The 19,600-nt window shown below is 45.8% G+C and overlaps 1 long non-coding RNA gene across 1 annotated transcript in view; it reads right to left on the bottom strand.

The window, feature by feature from the left end:
• LOC144755527 (uncharacterized) overlaps positions 1-2,112 on the bottom strand; it is a 28,176-nt gene extending 26,064 nt beyond the window's left edge. Inside the window, exons 1-2 of the long non-coding RNA XR_013594923.1 lie at positions 2,029-2,112; positions 1,223-1,402 (exon numbers count right to left, since the gene is read on the bottom strand). This is a non-coding gene — a long non-coding RNA (uncharacterized LOC144755527). The remainder of the gene's footprint in view (positions 1-1,222; positions 1,403-2,028) is intronic.
• Between the last annotated feature and the right edge of the window lie 17,488 nt (positions 2,113-19,600).

Here is a 19,600-nt window from a genome sequence, read left to right as displayed (position 1 = left end):
TAGCTGGACATGTATTTAAAGCAAATAGGAGAGGACGAGTCGCCTGCATGAAAAGATATGACTGGATGTCCGGTGAAGCACTTCGAAAAGGCCGCCAGAGTAGAGCTAGTAATGTCTTCGGGTCTTTTGTCATGTGGCTGACTTTGTCCCATCTCTACCGGCCTTTCAGAAACACATATCATAGGAAACCTCCTGTTTCCCATAGACCAGCACGCTTCTACGAAGATCGCATTCCACAAAAGCATAAGACTATCATCTGAAAAACAGTACTATAAAAAAAAAATCGTGATAAGTCTCATTGCAGCTTGTGATGTGACTAGGACACTTTTTCAAGAAAGCACAATATATATATATATGCATCAACAATTCCAGCCACTTCCGGTGAACGCCGAACGGTGAAGCAGGAACTCAGACCGACCACAGCAGATTAGGCAAGGTATGATTTATTTCGTTCTTATATCGCAGCCAGCAACGACGCGTTTTGGGCTTCAAAAGCCCTTGATCACATTCAGCTTCTCATACATTATTTTCACTTTTTATATTGTGCTTTACACCATGCACGCCCCCTCACAGGGGATTTTTTAGGTCATGTGATCATAAATATAAACAACAGACTATGCATACTTGTTGTTTTAAAATCAATTCGGCAGCATTAATGCAGTGGTACATTTAATCATTTGCAACCCACATATCTGGATGCATAAAAAGACAATAATATTTTTTTACACGTATCACTGTATAAATATAACAACGAAAATATATGAAATTGTCTAATGATTATTAGAATTGACCGGTTGAATCCCGCATGTAATTCTAAAAAATTTATTTCCACTATAGAGTTGATGTTTTATATACATATATATATATATCAATAACGTTTTACAAATTTTCCAAAAAAGAAGCAAAATGGATTAATTGAGAAATGAATGGATGGAATATCCAGTAACAGATTCTGCCACCGTAATATAAAGACAATATGGATTTATCCATGCTGAAGGAATAAGTACTCAATTAAAAAAAAGGAACATATGCTCGCATTTAACCACAGTTGTCTCTTTGAAGCTATTATGGTCCAGAGCTTTGAGCATTCTTCCTTGGTTGCTTTGAATTTTTTTGTAATTGAGATATAGACCTGGGTCCTCTGGACCAGTCACTTTTATTGGAACCTTCCCCCGCACTGTGCTCAATTGCAGCTCCTGCGCACCAAGGCTTCACTGCTCACCTGCTACCACCAGTGTGTCCAACGACGTGCCGGTGCAAGCCCTGACTCCGGAGTGCCTCTCTCAGGGTGGCACAGCAGGTCTCCGCTCGGGGACGGTGTCTTGATACCACGATGGAAGGCGTCAGAATGCCAAGGGCATTACCACGGGCTCCGCCCCTTTTGGCGCAACCAACTCAGTGCCTGAAAAGGGAGAAATATTATAATGGAAAGTTTTGAGGTAAATGAAGGTTTATTTCAAGCTTAATAGAGAACACCAGTTGAGTGCATCCTTCCTTTTTGAAGTACGATCTACCAACTGTTAGTGGTAATCGTGGTTCATTGAGGAGTTGGAGTGCACAAGAATACACAAGGTTAAATAATAATATGTTATGCCAACGTTCACATACAAAGGAACAGAGCGCATGCTAAAAGCCTAATATGGGCGTGTAATGCAGTGTCGCAAGCCTGTGTGCATGTACACTTAGTAATCAGCTCACTACAGTGCCCCAAAAGCCAACACCACATGTCTGTAGGGCAGCGCTGCCCGCTGTCTCAGTCCTACAGTACGGTCCAGCAGGTCCTTAAAATGAGACAGAGGTGTGACTGAATGAGGTCAGAGATCACATCATTACGCACAGCAGCATCACTTGTTTGCACCTGCACACCCAGTCTGATGCACCCCACCCCTCCCACCGCACTGTGCTCAATTGCAGCCCCTGTGCACCTAGGCCCCACTGCTCAGCTGCTGTCATTGTTGTGTGTCCAAACACGAAGGCCAGCAGGGTTCACAATTCAAATTGAATTTTGATTGCCATGATAGTGTATACCTGATGGATCCCTTTTTTTATTGCGCATTGTGATATGCGAGGAGGATGCGGCCAGATAACCTGAGGCAGTGTGGAAGAACTGGGACATGTGGCGTCATCGTTATCCTATTTATGCGTATTGAAAGTGGGCTGGGCTTGCGTACGCCAGGCCAGCGTAGGCGTGTGAATAATTATTCTGGGGACCTGGGCGTTGTTCAGTTCCTGCCTGGTGAGGAAGTGTACTTATGTGTGTGTCTCTGTTGCAGTTTTGACGTCGCGCAATTTACATTATTTTGTAGCATGTACCGGGAGGGCGGCAACTATCGCTAATGAGATGCTGTCCGAAAACATTGAATGGCCAACATCACATGTCGTTGTCAAGCTTGTGGATATGCGCAGACACGGACGTCAATGGTGTGCGGTATTATTGAAATTGTTGCTATTACGAAGCACACACATGTGAATGGGCTTGGATGGAGGGAGTATCAGCAGTGAGGCTACTTCATACACAGTGATAACGCTCATTACAGTCAAGCAATGCATGCCAAACGTGAATCTGAAATCCTCACATATGATACACTACTATATGGTAAAGCCTGACAACAGAGCATACTGCAACACAAATCTACTCATTACTCTTTACTGTTTGTCACATGTGATCTAGGATGTGCACGCTGCCCTTGGCTGATGATACCCCTTCGAGCCACCAATACTCAGGCCGAAAGGCAGCACAATAATGCTCACACACACTAAGCATGGGCGTAAAATCCGCTCCGATCGCGGATTTTTCAGATTTTCGGCAAATTCGCAATCCGCGAACTCTCGCGAATTTGTCGAAAATCCGTGAATCCGCTCGCGGCGGATTTTTTGCTTGGTTGCGGCGCGCGGCGTGGTGCACGGCGTTCACTTTCCGTCATTTAGCGTTTGCCGAGTTGTTTTTCTTTGCGAGTGCCGCTCCATTTTGGATCTTGCTGCGTGATCCCGCGGGAGTTTGGCGCCCGCGAATACGTAATCGCGGCTTGCCACCTTGCACAGCACACCTCGCGAGAGTTCGCAATTGCGAACACGTAGTTGCGGCGGAAAGGAACAATCTCGCACTCGCGAAATAGAGATTTTGCAATTCTGCACAAGAAAATCACCAGCAAACAGGATAAACCTTCAGAAAATTATGATTTTTATCAGAATCACTGCTCAGGTTGACATTTGCATGGCCTTTTTTTTTGCAAGGAGTCCATTTTTGGGGGGGGGGAGGAAGGAAGTGCCCCACAGTCTCCAACTTCCTGTTCCTGTCCAGCAGGCTCCTCCCCGTGCTTTGTCCATCTCCTGGTCACTTTCATTTGGATCTGGAGCTGGAAGGATTACTTTTTGTGGGTGCTGCTGGATATTTGGATTTGAGGCCTTTTTGACTGTCTTTGGATCACTTTTGGATTAGAAATCAACTTTCACAAGTAAGTTTGTTTGGGGCATTACAGTTGCTGCAAGTACAATTTTGGAACTTTTTCAGAACATTAAATAAATTATATTGTGGGTAGCCACAGTATCCAGTAGGACCAGGGTTGGTTAGGGGTGCATGATACAACTGTTTTGTTGAATTTAAACACCATTGAGGCCATGGATGGGCTGGGATTGTGCTGATTTTATTGTTTTTTGTCGTTTTTTGGGGTCTGCTGGTGGGGCCCTTTGCCCAGGGGTAGTGGTGCATGGACTGAGTGTGCCTGTAGTGGTGGTGGCCATCTTGAGTGCTGGTACAGGCAACATGTGCTTGGGGTGTAAGGGGCCATTTTGAGGAGAGGCAGTGTCTGAGGCCTGCACTTATTTTGCCTACTTTTCATCCATTATGCCCAGGGGTAGTGAGTGTTGCATGGGCCTAGTGTTTCTGAGGGGTGTCTTCTTGAATTTAAACACCATTGAGGCCATGGATGGGCTGGGATTGTGCTGATTTTATTGTTTTCTGTCGTTTTTTTGGGCCTGCTGGTGGGGCCCTTTGCCCATGGGTGGTGGTGAGGTGAGTGTTGCATGGGCCTAGTCTTTCTGAGGGGTGTCTTCTTGAATTTAAACACCATTGAGGCCATGGATGGGCTGGGCTTTTACTGATTTTATTGTTTTTGGTCGTTTTTTTGGGCCTGCTGGTGGGGCCCTTTGCCCAGGGGTGGTGAGTGTTGCATGGGCCTAGTCTTTCTGTGGGGTGTCTTATTGAATTTAAACATAATTGAGGCCATGGATGGGCTGGGATTGTGCTTATTTTATTGCTTTTTGTCGTTTTTTGGGGGCTGCTGGTGTGGCCTTTTGCCCAGGGGTGGTGGTGCATGGACTGAGTGTGCCTGTGGTGTGGTCTCACTCTCTTTAATGTAAACATCATGGATGGCATTGGATTGTGGTGATTTCTGGCTGTTTTTCTGTTTTTTGGGGGTGTACTGTTGATGTGGACTGGCCATGTGGGTGGTGGTGGTGGCCATCTTGAGTGCTGGCTGGTACAGGCAGCAACATGTGCTTGGGGTGTAAGGGGCCATTTTGAGGAGAGGCAGTGTCTGAGGCCTGCACTTATTTTGCCTACTTTTCATCCATTATGCCCAGGGGTAGTGAGTGTTGCATGGGCCTAGTGTTTCTGAGGGGTGTCTTCTTGAATTTAAACACCATTGAGGCCATGGATGGGCTGGGATTGTGCTGATTTTATTGTTTTTTGTCGTTTTTTTGGGCCTGCTGGTGGGGCCCTTTGCCCAGGGGTGGTGAGTGTTGCATGGGCCTAGTCTTTCTGTGGGGTGTCTTATTGAATTTAAACATAATTGAGGCCATGGATGGGCTGGGATTGTGCTTATTTTATTGTTTTTTGTTGTTTTTTGGGGGCTGCTGGTGTGGCCTTTTGTTGCCCAGGGGTGGTGGTGCATGGACTGAGTGTGCCTGTGGTGTGGTCTCACTCTCTTTAATGTAAACATCATGGATGGCATTGGATTGTGGTGATTTCTGGCTGTTTTTCTGTTTTTTGGGGGTGTACTGTTGATGTGGACTGGCCATGTGGGTGGTGGTGGTAGCCGTCTTGAGTGCTGGCTGGTACAGGCAACATGTGCTTGGGGTGTAAGGGGCCATTTTGAAGAGAGGCAGTGTCTGAGGCATGCACTTATTTTGCCTACTTTTCATCCATTATGCCCAGGGGTAGTGAGTGTTGCATGGGCCTAGTGTTTCTGAGGGGTGTCTTCTTGAATTTAAACACCATTGAGGCCATGGATGGGCTGGGATTGTGCTGATTTTATTGTTTTTTGTCGTTTTTTTGGGCCTGCTGGTGGGGCCCTTTGCCCAGGGGTGCTGAGTGTTGCATGGGCCTAGTCTTTCTGTGGGGTGTCTTATTGAATTTAAACATAATTGAGGCCATGGATGGGCTGGGATTGTGCTTATTTTATTGTTTTTTGTCGTTTTTTGGGGGCTGCTGGTGTGGCCTTTTGCCCAGGGGTGGTGGTGCATGGACTGAGTGTGCCTGTGGTGTGGTCTCACTCTCTTTAATGTAAACATCATGGATGGCATTGGATTGTGGTGATTTCTGGCTGTTTTTCTGTTTTTGGGGGTGTACTGTTGATGTGGACTGGCCATGTGGGTGGTGGTGGTGGCCATCTTGAGTGCTGGCTGGTACAGGCAACATTGGGGTGTAAGGGGCCATTTTGAAGAGAGGCAGTGTCTGAGGCATGCACTTATTTTGCCTACTTTTCATCCATTATGCCCAGGGGTAGTGAGTGTTGCATACTTGCATGTCCCTAGTCTTTCTGTGGGGTGTCTTCAATGTAAACATCATGGATGGCATGGGATTGTGCTCATTTTTCTGTGTTTTGTCGATTTTTTGGGGTGTATAACTGAACTGATGTTCCTCTGTCTTCCATTGCTTTTAGGTGCACAAGAAGACTCAAGAGAACCACCAGTGCCAGGAAGAAGTCCTGCAGCGGTGTGTGTGTGCAGCATAACGTCACGCGACGTCACGTCTGGACACAGAACCCTCTGCAACTCGTGCAACTGCTGCCTGCTGACCTGCTCTGAAGAAGATGGCCCCAAAAAAAGTAACCCGTAGCTCCTCTAGCAAGAAAGGTGCCAGTAAGGAGCAGAAGAAGCAAGTTACCAAGGACACTGGTGTGCCGCCCGCCCCTTTTTTTGGGAGTAAAAAAAAAAGTATGCCTGCAGCAGCAGCGGGATCTGCTGGGGACCAAGCTGGCAGCAGCACCCCCGCTCCATTGGGCTCAGTGCCACCACCACCACCAGGCCAACTTAAGTCCAAGGCCTTGAGTGCTGCAGAGGCAGCCAGTATAGTTCTTCAATCACCATCGACCAGTGATGTTGGCTCATCGCAAGAAAGCAGCAGCAATGTCCCTCAATCAACACAGGTTGTTGTAGCTCATCTGACGAGTGTTGAACAACCACAGCCGCAACAACAATCACATGTGCAAGTACAAGCCCAAGTACATGTGGAAGGAGAGGCAGCGCAAGGAGATGCGCAAGCAGAGGTGCATGGAGGGTCACAAGTGCCCACAATAGTTGTTCCTCCCGAAGTAGGGGCACATCAGGAAATCGACAATCAAGGCGAGGTATCATTTGAGGAAGCCACTCCTCCTGATGATCCTTCATTGTCTTCCACACCCCTAGCAAGGAAGAGATCAAGGGTGGTGTCTACATCTTCTTCAAGCACACCTCCTTCTGATGATACGGATCAAACTTGGGAACCAGCACCACAGCCGTCTGAGAGTGAGGCACACCATGATCCGACAAAGGTAGTTAAGCGTAAAAGGAAGCTCGTCCAAAGTCTCAGAGTTATGGAGTGTGATGAGGCTCTACAATCAACAAACAATTATTTAAGGGTTCAAGGGAAGTATTTAGAGACCCGGGCACAGTTATAACCCCCCGCACAAGTACTAAAAAACAACAGATAACTGTGGGTCTAATGATACGCTCAAGACATGCTATGCGTTGCTGGCTATGTGTCTGCTGCTAATGTTAAGATAGAAGACAGACTGGACAGTCAACCACTGTGAAAAATGTCCATCAGTTACTCATTTTCGGGGCTCCCAATACATCATTTGGTCTACTCCACAGTAGTTTGACCACCACTCTATCCCCATGGATATATATTGGAGATACGTAGTGGTGGATGGATGTCTGGTAAGTTTTGTTTATTTGTGAGTAACGGAAAGCAGTGCATAAAAAATAAGTGATAGGGAAAAATATATGTGTAAGATTGGATAGTGCATACAATAATCACTTTATTCTAAGGTCATGCACCTCCAATATTAAAAACAACAATAGTGCAAAAAAGTCAGGTGGTTCAAACAAATACCTTCTGACTGGGCTATCTGGTCGACATGTTTCTGTGGGTAATGGTCATATATTATACCAACCGCTTCCTCAGGACCCATAAACTTAATTGCTACTGCATAACGTGATAATATGTGAAAAAACAACAGGACATTTGTGAACAGAAAAAAGTGTCACCTGTACACTTCCATTTTCCTCCTGTGAAAGTCCGGTTGAAATAGAGCCAGCATGTCAACATGTAATGAAGTATAAACAATAATAACACCTTCATTAGTAAGGGCTATGCAAGCGATATCGCTAGAAACATACCAGTACTGCATCTGGGTCAAATGACCCTAGTATGTAAAACATTGTATCCAAAATCAATGCCTCACCTTAAATTGTAAGGGGAATTGCCTCACCTCACCTGGCAAACAGCTCAGGAAAATGAAGCCCCGCTCTAAAATGCAGAAAATATATACAAAGATCAATATTAAAAAACCTGTGTCGGGTCAAGGCAGAATCAAGCCTGTGGGATGCTCAGACAGCAAGCCACCAGGGGTCGATTGTCTTATCATACTCCAAGATTTGGGCCAATTAGTTAATTGCAATGGCGTCAGGCATAAGATGTTGAGAATAGCCAGTCAGTATATCCTGCTATCATTTCCTGATATCTGCACCATGCCTAATGATCCATCATAACAGATAACTCTAGCGCATCCATGCATTTCTTGTATGGGTTAAGATCTGCAGAGTGTGGCCAGAAATATATAGAAATATATATGCGCGCGCGCTGTCTGTCACAGGACGCGCCCAGGCGCTGAATCTCAAAGCGATCAAAAGATTACATTTGCTGGTAAACACACCGCTTAACGCAATCTGTGCCCATGTATTGCATTCAGAAGCGCATTCGCTTGGATTTAATCAAGAGCGTCTTTTCAATGCCAATAAAGAGTTAATCATAGCCCCTCCTGCGCCCTTACCTCTCCGTCGGTACTTCAAACAGTCAGCCGGGCTGTTTGGGGAGGTGCCGCGGGGGGGAAGCGAACATATCCTTATTGTTTCTGGGCCTGCGCCGATTGTCACGTGGACGGCTCCAGAAACTACCAATGTAGCTGGGAAATGTGGTCCATGTGCGACACGCATGCGTGCTCTGGCGCGCAGCATTGCAAAACTACACGAGCATATGGGAAATGTAGTTTATTACGAGACAACCAATCACAATGCGATTACCGAACTACAAACGTTGGGAAATGTAGTTCAGGACCGCCGAGGGTGCGTGGGTCAGTGTATTTAATGTATTCCCAATGCTTAAGCAGCGCGTATGAAATACATATGCGCTCAAGGGGGTGCTGATGGTAATATGGGATGTTATGAATGAATATCAACAGCAAATCCCTCGGGGGTAGAATGTATTACCCCAAGTGTCACTAAGAGCACAATACGGAGACAGGTCCCTCCATGTCACTGTCCCCAAAGAATTCAGTCGGTGCCCAGATGATCTAAATTCATAACTGTGGGCAACCTTATTGTTATACCTGAGGATCCCAGCAGGAGGCCAGTCAGTCAAGTGCCTTCAAAGTCAAACCAGTATTCATGTGATAATGATAGGAGGAGCACTCCTACAGTGTCATCCATGGGATGTCTTCGTTAAGCCCGCCTTTGTCGCAGTTGAGCTTATACACCCATTTCTGCTCAATCTTGAACAAGTGTCTTGATATATCTGTAATGTGCATAGGAATGTTGGGTTGTTCCAACACGGTCCATTCGAAGTCCGTAGGCTTGTGCCCCACTTGGATGAAATGATTCGTCAATCTAGTTGATTGTTTTTTACATCTTATAGTGCTCTTGTGTTCAGAGATCCTCGTTCTGATCTTCCGAGTCGTCATGCCGACATATCTCAATGAGCACGGACAAGTGATAAGGTAGATGAGATTACTGCTGTTGCAGTTTGTGAACCGCTTTTGTTCCCACGGACGGTTCGTTCCTATGTCAATCGTGGAAGTGTGTCTTGTCTGCGGACACGCGGCACAATTGCCACACGGATGATGTCCTGTGACAGGAGGCAGATCCCATATTGTCCCTACTTGGTGGATTTCTTTAGGTGGAGGTCTGGTGTGTACCAGCTTGTCTCTTAAACTGGTTGCTCTTTTGAAAGCAAATAGTGGTTGTGGCAACAAATCTTTCCCAGTGTTCAAGATCCTCCAATGCTTTTGTACTATTCGTTGAATCGCATTAGATCTTGTGCTGAACGTGTTTACAAAAGTCATCCTTTTGTTCTTGACCTTGGGGACCGGTGGTTCGAGTAGTGCTTCTCTGTTGTTATTAGCCGCTCTCTTCATCGAGCGTTTGATCAGTCTCTTAGGGTAACTCCGTGCAGCCAGCTTCAGCGCCAGGTCATCTGAATGTTTTATGGAATCCTCTTTGGTTGTACAATTCCGCTGCACACGCAGAAACTGTCCATAAGGTAAATTATCGCGTAGCGATTTCGGATGACAGCTGGTGTATTGCAGTAAGGAATTACGAGCCATCGGCTTTCTGTATAATTCCGATTTCAGACCCTGTGGTGTTGCAGTGATCAAAAGGTCTAAAAATGCCAATGAATGTTGGCTGCTTTCCAATGTGAAGCGTAGGTATCTGTTCTGGTCATTCAGCCACCTATGAAACGCGTGGAGAGAGGACTCATCTCCACGCCAAATCACCAAGATATCGTCAATATATCTCTTCCACGAACGTATTGATGTTGAAAAAGGGTTCTCATTGTTCAAGACACAGTCTTGTTCGAACTTATGCATATAGAGGTTCGCCAGGGACGGAGCAAAAACGCTGCCCATACTTGTCCCGGACGTCTGTAGGTAGCACTGACCCTCAAATTCAAAAAAGTTCTCCTTCATGGCTATTGTAGCCAACTCCATGATCAGGGAGATAGGTGTCATTGAATCCCACGTTTGTTCACCCAATAGAGTCTCTATCGCCACTAGAGGCGATAGAACTTTTTTGAATTTGAGGGTCAGTGCTACCTACAGTATGGGCAGCGTTTTTGCTCCGTCCCTGGCGAACCTCTATATGCATAAGTTCGAACAAGACATTGTCTTGAACAATGAGAACCCTTTTTCAACATCAATACGTTCGTGGAAGAGATATATTGACGATATCTTGGTGATTTGGCGTGGAGATGAGTCCTCTCTCCACGCGTTTCATAGGTGGCTGAATGACCAGAACAGATACCTACGCTTCACATTGGAAAGCAGCCAACATTCATTGGCATTTTTAGACCTTTTGATCACTGCAACACCACAGGGTCTGAAATCGGAATTATACAGAAAGCCGATGGCTCGTAATTCCTTACTGCAATACACCAGCTGTCATCCGAAATCGCTACGCGATAATTTACCTTATGGACAGTTTCTGCGTGTGCAGCGGAATTGTACAACCAAAGAGGATTCCATAAAACATTCAGATGACCTGGCGCTGAAGCTGGCTGCACGGAGTTACCCTAAGAGACTGATCAAACGCTCGATGAAGAGAGCGGCTAATAACAACAGAGAAGCACTACTCGAACCACCGGTCCCCAAGGTCAAGAACAAAAGGATGACTTTTGTAAACACGTTCAGCACAAGATCTAATGCGATTCAACGAATAGTACAAAAGCATTGGAGGATCTTGAACACTGGGAAAGATTCGTTGCCACAACCACTATTTGCTTTCAAAAGAGCAACCAGTTTAAGAGACAAGCTGGTACACACCAGACCTCCACCTAAAGAAATCCACCAAGTAGGGACAATATGGGATCTGCCTCCTGTCACAGGACATCATCCGTGTGGCAATTGTGCCGCGTGTCCGCAGACAAGACACACTTCCACGATTGACATAGGAACGAACCGTCCGTGGGAACAAAAGCGGTTCACAAACTGCAACAGCAGTAATCTCATCTACCTTATCACTTGTCCGTGCTCATTGAGATATGTCGGCATGACGACTCGGAAGATCAGAACGAGGATCTCTGAACACAAGAGCACTATAAGATGTAAAAAACAATCAACTAGATTGACGAATCATTTCATCCAAGTGGGGCACAAGCCTACGGACTTCGAATGGACCGTGTTGGAACAACCCAACATTCCTATGCACATTACAGATATATCAAGACACTTGTTCAAGATTGAGCAGAAATGGGTGTATAAGCTCAACTGCGACAAAGGCGGGCTTAACGAAGACATCCCATGGATGACACTGTAGGAGTGCTCCTCCTATCATTGTCACATGAATACTGGTTTGACTTTGAAGGCACTTGACTGACTGGACTCCTGCTGGGATCCTGAGGTATAACAATAAGGTTGCCCACAGTTATGAATTTAGATCATCTGGGCACCGACTGAATTCTTTGGGGACAGTGACATGGAGGGACCTGTCTCCGTATTGTGCTCTTAGTGACACTTGGGGTAATACATTCTACCCCCGAGGGATTTGCTGTTGATATTCATTCATAACATCCCATATTACCATCAGCACCCCCTTGAGCGCATATGTATTTCATACGCGCTGCTTAAGCATTGGGAATACATTAAATACACTGACCCACGCACCCTCGGCGGTCCTGAACTACATTTCCCAACGTTTGTAGTTCGGTAATCGCATTGTGATTGGTTGTCTCGTAATAAACTACATTTCCCATATGCTCGTGTAGTTTTGCAATGCTGCGCGCCAGAGCACGCATGCGTGTCGCACATGGACCACATTTCCCAGCTACATTGGTAGTTTCTGGAGCCGTCCAAGTGACAATCGGCGCAGGCCCAGAAACAATAAGGATATGTTCGCTTCCCCCCCGCGGCACCTCCCCAAACAGCCCGGCTGACTGTTTGAAGTACCGACGGAGAGGTAAGGGCGCAGGAGGGGCTATGATTAACTCTTTATTGGCATTGAAAAGACGCTCTTGATTAAATCCGAGCGAATGCGCTTCTGAATGCAATACATGGGCACAGATTGCGTTAAGCGGTGTGTTTACCAGCAAATGTAATCTTTTGATCGCTTTGAGATTCAGTGCCTGGGCGCGTCCTGTGACAGACAGCGCGCGCGCATATATATTTCTATATATTTCTGGCCACACTCTGCAGATCTTAACCCATACAAGAAATGCATGGATGCGCTAGAGTTATCTGTTATGATGGATCATTAGGCATGGTGCAGATATCAGGAAATGATAGCAGGATATACTGACTGGCTATTCTCAACATCTTATGCCTGACGCCATTGCAATTAACTAATTGGCCCAAATCTTGGAGTATGATAAGACAATCGACCCCTGGTGGCTTGCTGTCTGAGCATCCCACAGGCTTGATTCTGCCTTGACCCGACACAGGTTTTTTAATATTGATCTTTGTATATATTTTCTGCATTTTAGAGCGGGGCTTCATTTTCCTGAGCTGTTTGCCAGGTGAGGTGAGGCAATTCCCCTTACAATTTAAGGTGAGGCATTGATTTTGGATACAATGTTTTACATACTAGGGTCATTTGACCCAGATGCAGTACTGGTATGTTTCTAGCGATATCGCTTGCATAGCCCTTACTAATGAAGGTGTTATTATTGTTTATATTTCATTACATGTTGACATGCTGGCTCTATTTCAACCGGACTTTCACAGGAGGAAAATGGAAGTGTACAGGTGACACTTTTTTCTGTTCACAAATGTCCTGTTGTTTTTTCACATATTATCACGTTATGCAGTAGCAATTAAGTTTATGGGTCCTGAGGAAGCGGTTGGTATAATATATGACCATTACCCGCAGAAACATGTCGACCAGATAGCCCAGTCAGAAGGTATTTGTTTGAACCACCTGACTTTTTTGCACTATTGTTGTTTTTAATATTGGAGGTGCATGACCTTAGAATAAAGTGATTATTGTATGCACTATCCAATCTTACACATATATTTTTCCCTTTCACTTATTTTTTATGCACTGCTTTCCGTTACTCACAAATAAACAAAACTTACCAGACATCCATCCACCACTACGTATCTCCAATATATATCCATGGGGATAGAGTGGTGGTCAAACTACTGTGGAGTAGACCAAATGATGTATTGGGAGCCCCGAAAATGAGTAACTGATGGACATTTTTCACAGTGGTTGACTGTCCAGTCTGTCTTCTATCTTAACATTAGCAGCAGACACATAGTGTGATGAGGCTCAACAAGAAGTGGCGGATACTGCTGCTGATGAAGACTCTGCCAACGACGACCCAGTCATCATAAAGGTCACTGCAGCCCCAGCGGGCATGCAGCAAACAGACATTTTGACCCTAGCCCGAAGAGCTGCTGAGCGTGATGATGATGATGATGTTGTCGATGAGGAGGCAGTGGAAACACCACAATCATTGGAGTTAAGTAGTACACCAACTCGTCCCGCTTCCATATTTCTTTCTGGCAAGAAGAGACCTCCATCCACCTCGACCTTAATTAGTGGCGGTGAAAGTGCAAAACGTACAAAAGTTGGGCAATCCAGATCCTCCACTTCATCTGGCATTAGCTCCATGACCACCACCACCAGTATCGCCGCCTTCTCCAGGTCCCACAGAGACTTGAAGTCCCCAGTTTGGGACTTCTTTACTGTTTGTCAAAAAAATCCAAAGTTTGCCATTTGTACCCTTTGTAAGGTTGCAGTTAGTCGTGGTAAGCCAGGTACCAACTATGGTACCGGAGGCCAGAGAGGTCATCTTAGGAGACAGCACACTGTCAAATGGTTTGCGCACCTAGATGCGATCAAGAAAGGCCGAATTCAAGGAAACGTTGATGTTTCATCTGATGATGACGAGGAGGAAGAAGACGTGTCAAACACTTCCCTTACACCCAGTACCCCTGTCAGCAGCACACCCAATGTGAGGCACACTAAGAGTGTTGGAGCGAGTGAGACACCAACGCACAAAAGTTCACCAGCGAGCAAAATTGGGTCAACGAAGTCATTATCAGCCCGTAAATGCTTGGTCCAGGGCAACATTAGAACAATGCTTACTTCAGACGTGCCATATGAACGCAACCACCCACTGACGCGTCTGTATAACACTAAGCTGGCTAAAATGCTAGCTGTGGACCTTCTCCCTTTTTCTTTTGTAGAAGCGGTAGGTTTTCTAGAATTAGTGGCAACGCTCTGCCCTAAATGGAAGGTTCCTAGCCGGTTCTATTTTGCCAGAGTTGCGGTTCCAGCACTACATGAAGATGTGCTGGAGGCGATTGGGGCAGCTTTGCAGAAGAGTGCTGTTCACACAATACATCTGACAACAGACATGTGGACCAGTGGCGCAGGCGCTGATTACATGTGCATCACTGCACACTGGGTCTCTTTTTCAGGTGTTAAAGCAAAGCTAAACGCAGGTGTTGACCCGGACAAAGTTTTCAAAGCTGCTCGGAAACATGCAACACTAGCCATGTTTGGCTTGGAGAAAAGTCACACAGCAGAAAACATTTTGGAAGAGTTTGACAAAAAGGTCTTGAAAATGCTATCCCCCATAAAACGCAAGATTGGTTATGTTTCCACGGATAATGGCGCCAATGTAGTTAAGGCCATGTCGCAGGGTGGCTATTTCAGAGTGCCATGTTTGGCGCACTGTATCAACCTGGTAGTTCAAAAATTCTTGAGTGATAGAGACAGTGCAGCGTTCGCGGTAATGGCCACCTGCCGCAAAATGTGCAACCATTTCAGCCATTCTTTTAAGGCCCGGAAGCATCTGAGGAGGCTGCTACTTCAAAGTCGAATACCAGTGAAAGCACTCATCCAGGAGGTGGCAACACGTTGGAACTCAACCTTCTACATACTTGAGCATCTGTATGAGCAGTATACGGTACTCGATCACTATTTCTTCACAGAGGGTACATCTCAGAAGGAGGACCTGCGGATGAGTGCGGCGCAATGGGACATACTTAAAAGCCTGACAGACATGCTTCGTCCTTTTGAGTTCTTCACACGTGCAGTCAGCCAGGAGGACTGTAATTTGGGAAAAGCTATCCCATTGTTGTGCATGCTGGAGCACCAACTGATGGCGGTGTCTTCTGAGTTTGAAAAAGATGTACAAAAAAAAGACCATTTTATTTTGTCTGAGAAATTATTAGAGCGCCTACGTGGTGATGAACGTCTTCAAAAGATCAAGTCAGAACAGCATTACATTTGTGCTACTATTCTGGATCCACGCTACAAAAAGGCGCTGGCAGGCGAAGCATTCTTTCCTTTTGCTGATGAAGATGTTCAAAATTACAAACATTGGCTAGCCTGGTCAGCCAAGAGGTTTGAAAAAGAACGGCAGGGTATTGAAGGAGAAGGCAGTACATCAGCATCAGCATCAGCAGGCCATCCCCAGTCACAAGAATCCACTTCTGCACCTGTGGCCGGGGCACAAGTGACCTCTCAGCCGTTAAAGACACCGGCAAGTGGATCATCTGCACCACACACAACACTAACAGTGGCTGTTGTGGAGGATTGGCTAAGTTTGCTTGGGTATGGTTCTCGAAAAAATGTCACAGGCACAGCAAAAAGTAAGCAAAGTGGAGGAACCGTTGATGACCTTGAGTCGATGGTACAGGACTATCTGAATGACTCAACAGAGGTCTTTCTTAATGATGAGCCATTGCAGTATTGGCATGGCAAAAAACAATTGTGGCCACAGCTCTACAACCTGGCTATAAACTATTTGTCTTGCCCACTCGCAAGTGTGTCTTCAGAACGTGTTTTCAGTGCTGCTGGTGGCATTGTAACTCCCAAACGGAGCCGCCTCTCGCCCAAAAATGTGGAGCGGCTGACAATGATCAAGAGGAATCAGCACCTCATACCACCAGATTACAAAGTACGAGAAAGCACGCCGCATGAAGATGAGGAGGACGGCAACGTAGATGAGGGGATTTGTTCTCTGTTCGGTGGCACTGACCTCATCCTGCCTGAATTAGCAGAGTATGATGACGAAATCTTCTTCTTATTCCCTGACACCGAGGCCTGAAAATCAGACAATGAATCAATAACTTTCTTTTTCGTCCTTATTCACTTTTATTCCTGTTTGTCTCTCTTTCTTTGTTTTGCACAGTTAATTTAATTCAAACTTTAATCACCTAATCCCAAAAACAAGACCATCAGCAGAACTGTCTTCACTTGTTTGCTTATTGATTTGAAGGTGCCGCAGTCTACATTCCTCAGGTTCACAAGTTCTGAAGAACATGCTCCTCTATCCTCCTCCTCCAGACTGCGATTTCCCTCAAAGCAGAGTGCTGGATTACGCCCAATGAAGAAAGACTCAGCACTTGTGGGGGTGTTGTACTTCTTTGCGGGTGAGTTGACGGATTTGGGCCCATTGCTGTGAAGCTCTAATAATGGACAAAAGTGTTTTGGACCAAATATGAGGTGGAAATTTCTTGCCGTTTTTGCTGACTTGCTTGCCTTTGGGGTGCTCTTTGGCGGGGTTCCGGGTGTTTGTGGGTGATTTTTGGTGTCTGGGAGCACAGCTGCGACAGTCTAATCTTGATTGCATTTGCTTTTCAGGAAATCCGTGCTGGAAAACAGGAGTTATGATGATTGATGATGATGACCTAGCTGCACAGCGCCGCGTTTGGACCGAAGGCCGAGAGATATTGTAAGTATGAGATTTAGCTTTTTCGCTGTTTGGGGGTGTTGTCGGGTGGTTTTTTCCGGGTGGGTTGGCGGGTCTTGCCTGGGGCATTCCTGGGAAGGTCTAATACCGGATAGAAGTGTTTTGGACAAAATCCTTAAGGAACAGCCTTTTTTTTGCTATTTCTTCTGTCATCTTGCTCAATGTAGCGTTTTGGGGGGCTTCCTGCTGTTCGTGGGTGGGTTGCGGCCGGGGTCTCTGTCGAAGCACTGCTGCGACAATCTAATCTTGATTGCATTTGCTTTTCAGGAAATCCGTGCCGGAAAACAGGAGTTATGATGATTGATGATGATGACCTAGCTGCACAGCGCCGCGTTTGGACCGAAGGCCGAGAGATATTGTAAGTATGAGATTTAGCTTTTTCGCTGTTTGGGGGTGTTGTCGGGTGGTTTTTTCCGGGTGGGTTGGCGGGTCTTGCCTGGGGCATTCCTGGGAAGGTCTAATACCGGATAGAAGTGTTTTGGACAAAATCCTTAAGGAACAGCCTTTTTTTTGCTATTTCTTCTGTCATCTTGCTCAATGTAGCGTTTTGGGGGGCTTCCTGCTGTTCGTGGGTGGGTTGCGGCCGGGGTCTCTGTCGAAGCACTGCTGCGACAATCTAATCTTGATTGCATTTGCTTTTCAGGAAATCCGTGCTGGAAAACAGGAGTTATGATGATTGATGATGATGACCTAGCTGCACAGCGCCGCGTTTGGACCGAAGGCCGAGAGATATTGTAAGTATGAGATTTAGCTTTTTCGCTGTTTGGGGGTGTTGTCGGGTGGTTTTTTCCGGGTGGGTTGGCGGGTCTTGCCTGGGGCATTCCTGGGAAGGTCTAATACCGGATAGAAGCGTTTTGAACAAAATCCTTAAGGAACAGCCTTTTTTTTGCTATTTCTTCTGTCATCTTGCTCAATGTAGCGTTTTGGGGGGCTTCCTGCTGTTCGTGGGTGGGTTGCGGCCGGGGTCTCTGTCGAAGCACTGCTGCGACAATCTAATCTTGATTGCATTTGCTTTTCAGGAAATCCGTGCTGGAAAACAGGAGTTATGATGATTGATGATTGATGATGATGACCTAGCTGCACAGCGCCGCGTTTGGACCGAAGGCCGAGAGATATTGTAAGTATGAGATTTAGCTTTTTCGCTGTTTGGGGGTGTTGTCGGGTGGTTTTTTCCGGGTGGGTTGGCGGGTCTTGCCTGGGGCATTCCTGGGAAGGTCTAATACCGGATAGAAGTGTTTTGGACAAAATCCATAAGGAAACACCAGTTTTGGCACTTTTTGTAACTTAGGGTTCGTTAGGGTTAGCCCTAGCAGCAGGATTGCATGTGTTTCGGGGGGTTCTATTGCAACGCAGTTCTGGTGTTGTAGAGCACTGTTGGAGCGATGCTGGCTATGGATACTTTTGCTTGCTTGCAAGTGGTTTGAATACAATCCACGGTCTGTATTTGGGCCTACTGTTACTTTCAAAGTACGTTTTGTAACCATTTTTCTGCTAGGCATCGTTTTTGGAGATCTGGTTGGGGTTCTTCTACATTTTTGCGACTGGCTTTAGTAAGGGTCTTGGTGGGAGCATTGCTGGGAAGGTCAAATTTTGTTCTAAAACACAGTTTACAGTACACATACCTTGAGGGGAAAGATCCGCTATAATATTTTGGCCATACTTATTTATCCTTAAAAAGGTGACTCAGACAGAGCACGCAATTTCAAAAATATTGTACTGTCTATTAGGGAAATCAAAGTGTCACTTTTTGAACCACACAGCGTACATACCTTTTATTTATTTATCAGTGGTATTGTAATAGCACTTCCTGTTTTCCGTTCAATAATTACAGGCCGGGTTTCAGTCAACATCCGCCAGGCAGGCAGTGGACAGGGTGTCTTCTGTCAGTGGTCACCAACATTGATGGACGAAGCGTCAGCTGGAATGGAGGAGTGCCGCCAATAAGAGGAATTGTTTGCTGCATGCAACTTACTTACCAAATTCAACAGGACAACTCCAACAACATACGCAATACAGATACAGTATCCATTGTTTTATTCTATGAGTGTGACTGCATGTGCTTAGCTTTAGTTTGTAACCAAAGATTGTCTTTATCTTCAATTATTGTTTGTCCATGCTCTGCTTTTTTTTTCTTCTCTCAACAAAACCTACCCAAAAAGAAACCCCCATTCCCATCCATTTTACAAACCCTAACCCTCTTCCCCCGGGCTGTGTTGTTTTGCTTGATGTCTGACTAAAATGACATCAATAATTCCACACACTTGCTGGGGAGGATAAGGTCATAGCAACAGGCTGGTGAAGGAATACGAGGATATCTTCTAGACTTACTCAGCTTCAGTACTATATCTTCTAGTAGTAGTAGCCAATGTCAAATAAATTCAACGCAAGTACTAGTTATACTTGCAAGCAAATACTTTACCATTTGTTAGGCTACATTATGGCACTGTTCTAGTGTACTGTCACCTGCTATATTCTCGATCGTACCGTAACCGTTGTAATGCTACAGTAAGGACAAACAAGGTTTCGTTTTCTTTTTTTCCATAGGCATGCAACTGCCACTGTGTCGCACCACTAGTACCACCGCAATGAGGAAATGTCACCCGCCCAGGATTGACAACGTTAATCCCCATTTCACGTGGAGCCAGCCCTGGGCCTAGCCCTAATTTCTAACACAAATTACAGGTAAGATAAGCGTTTGGT

This window comes from Lissotriton helveticus, chromosome 5_1, assembly GCF_964261635.1.
Source record: "Lissotriton helveticus chromosome 5_1, aLisHel1.1, whole genome shotgun sequence".
NCBI classification, from domain to species: Eukaryota; Metazoa; Chordata; class Amphibia; order Caudata; family Salamandridae; genus Lissotriton; species Lissotriton helveticus.
This window is presented reverse-complemented; position numbering and strand designations above follow the sequence as displayed.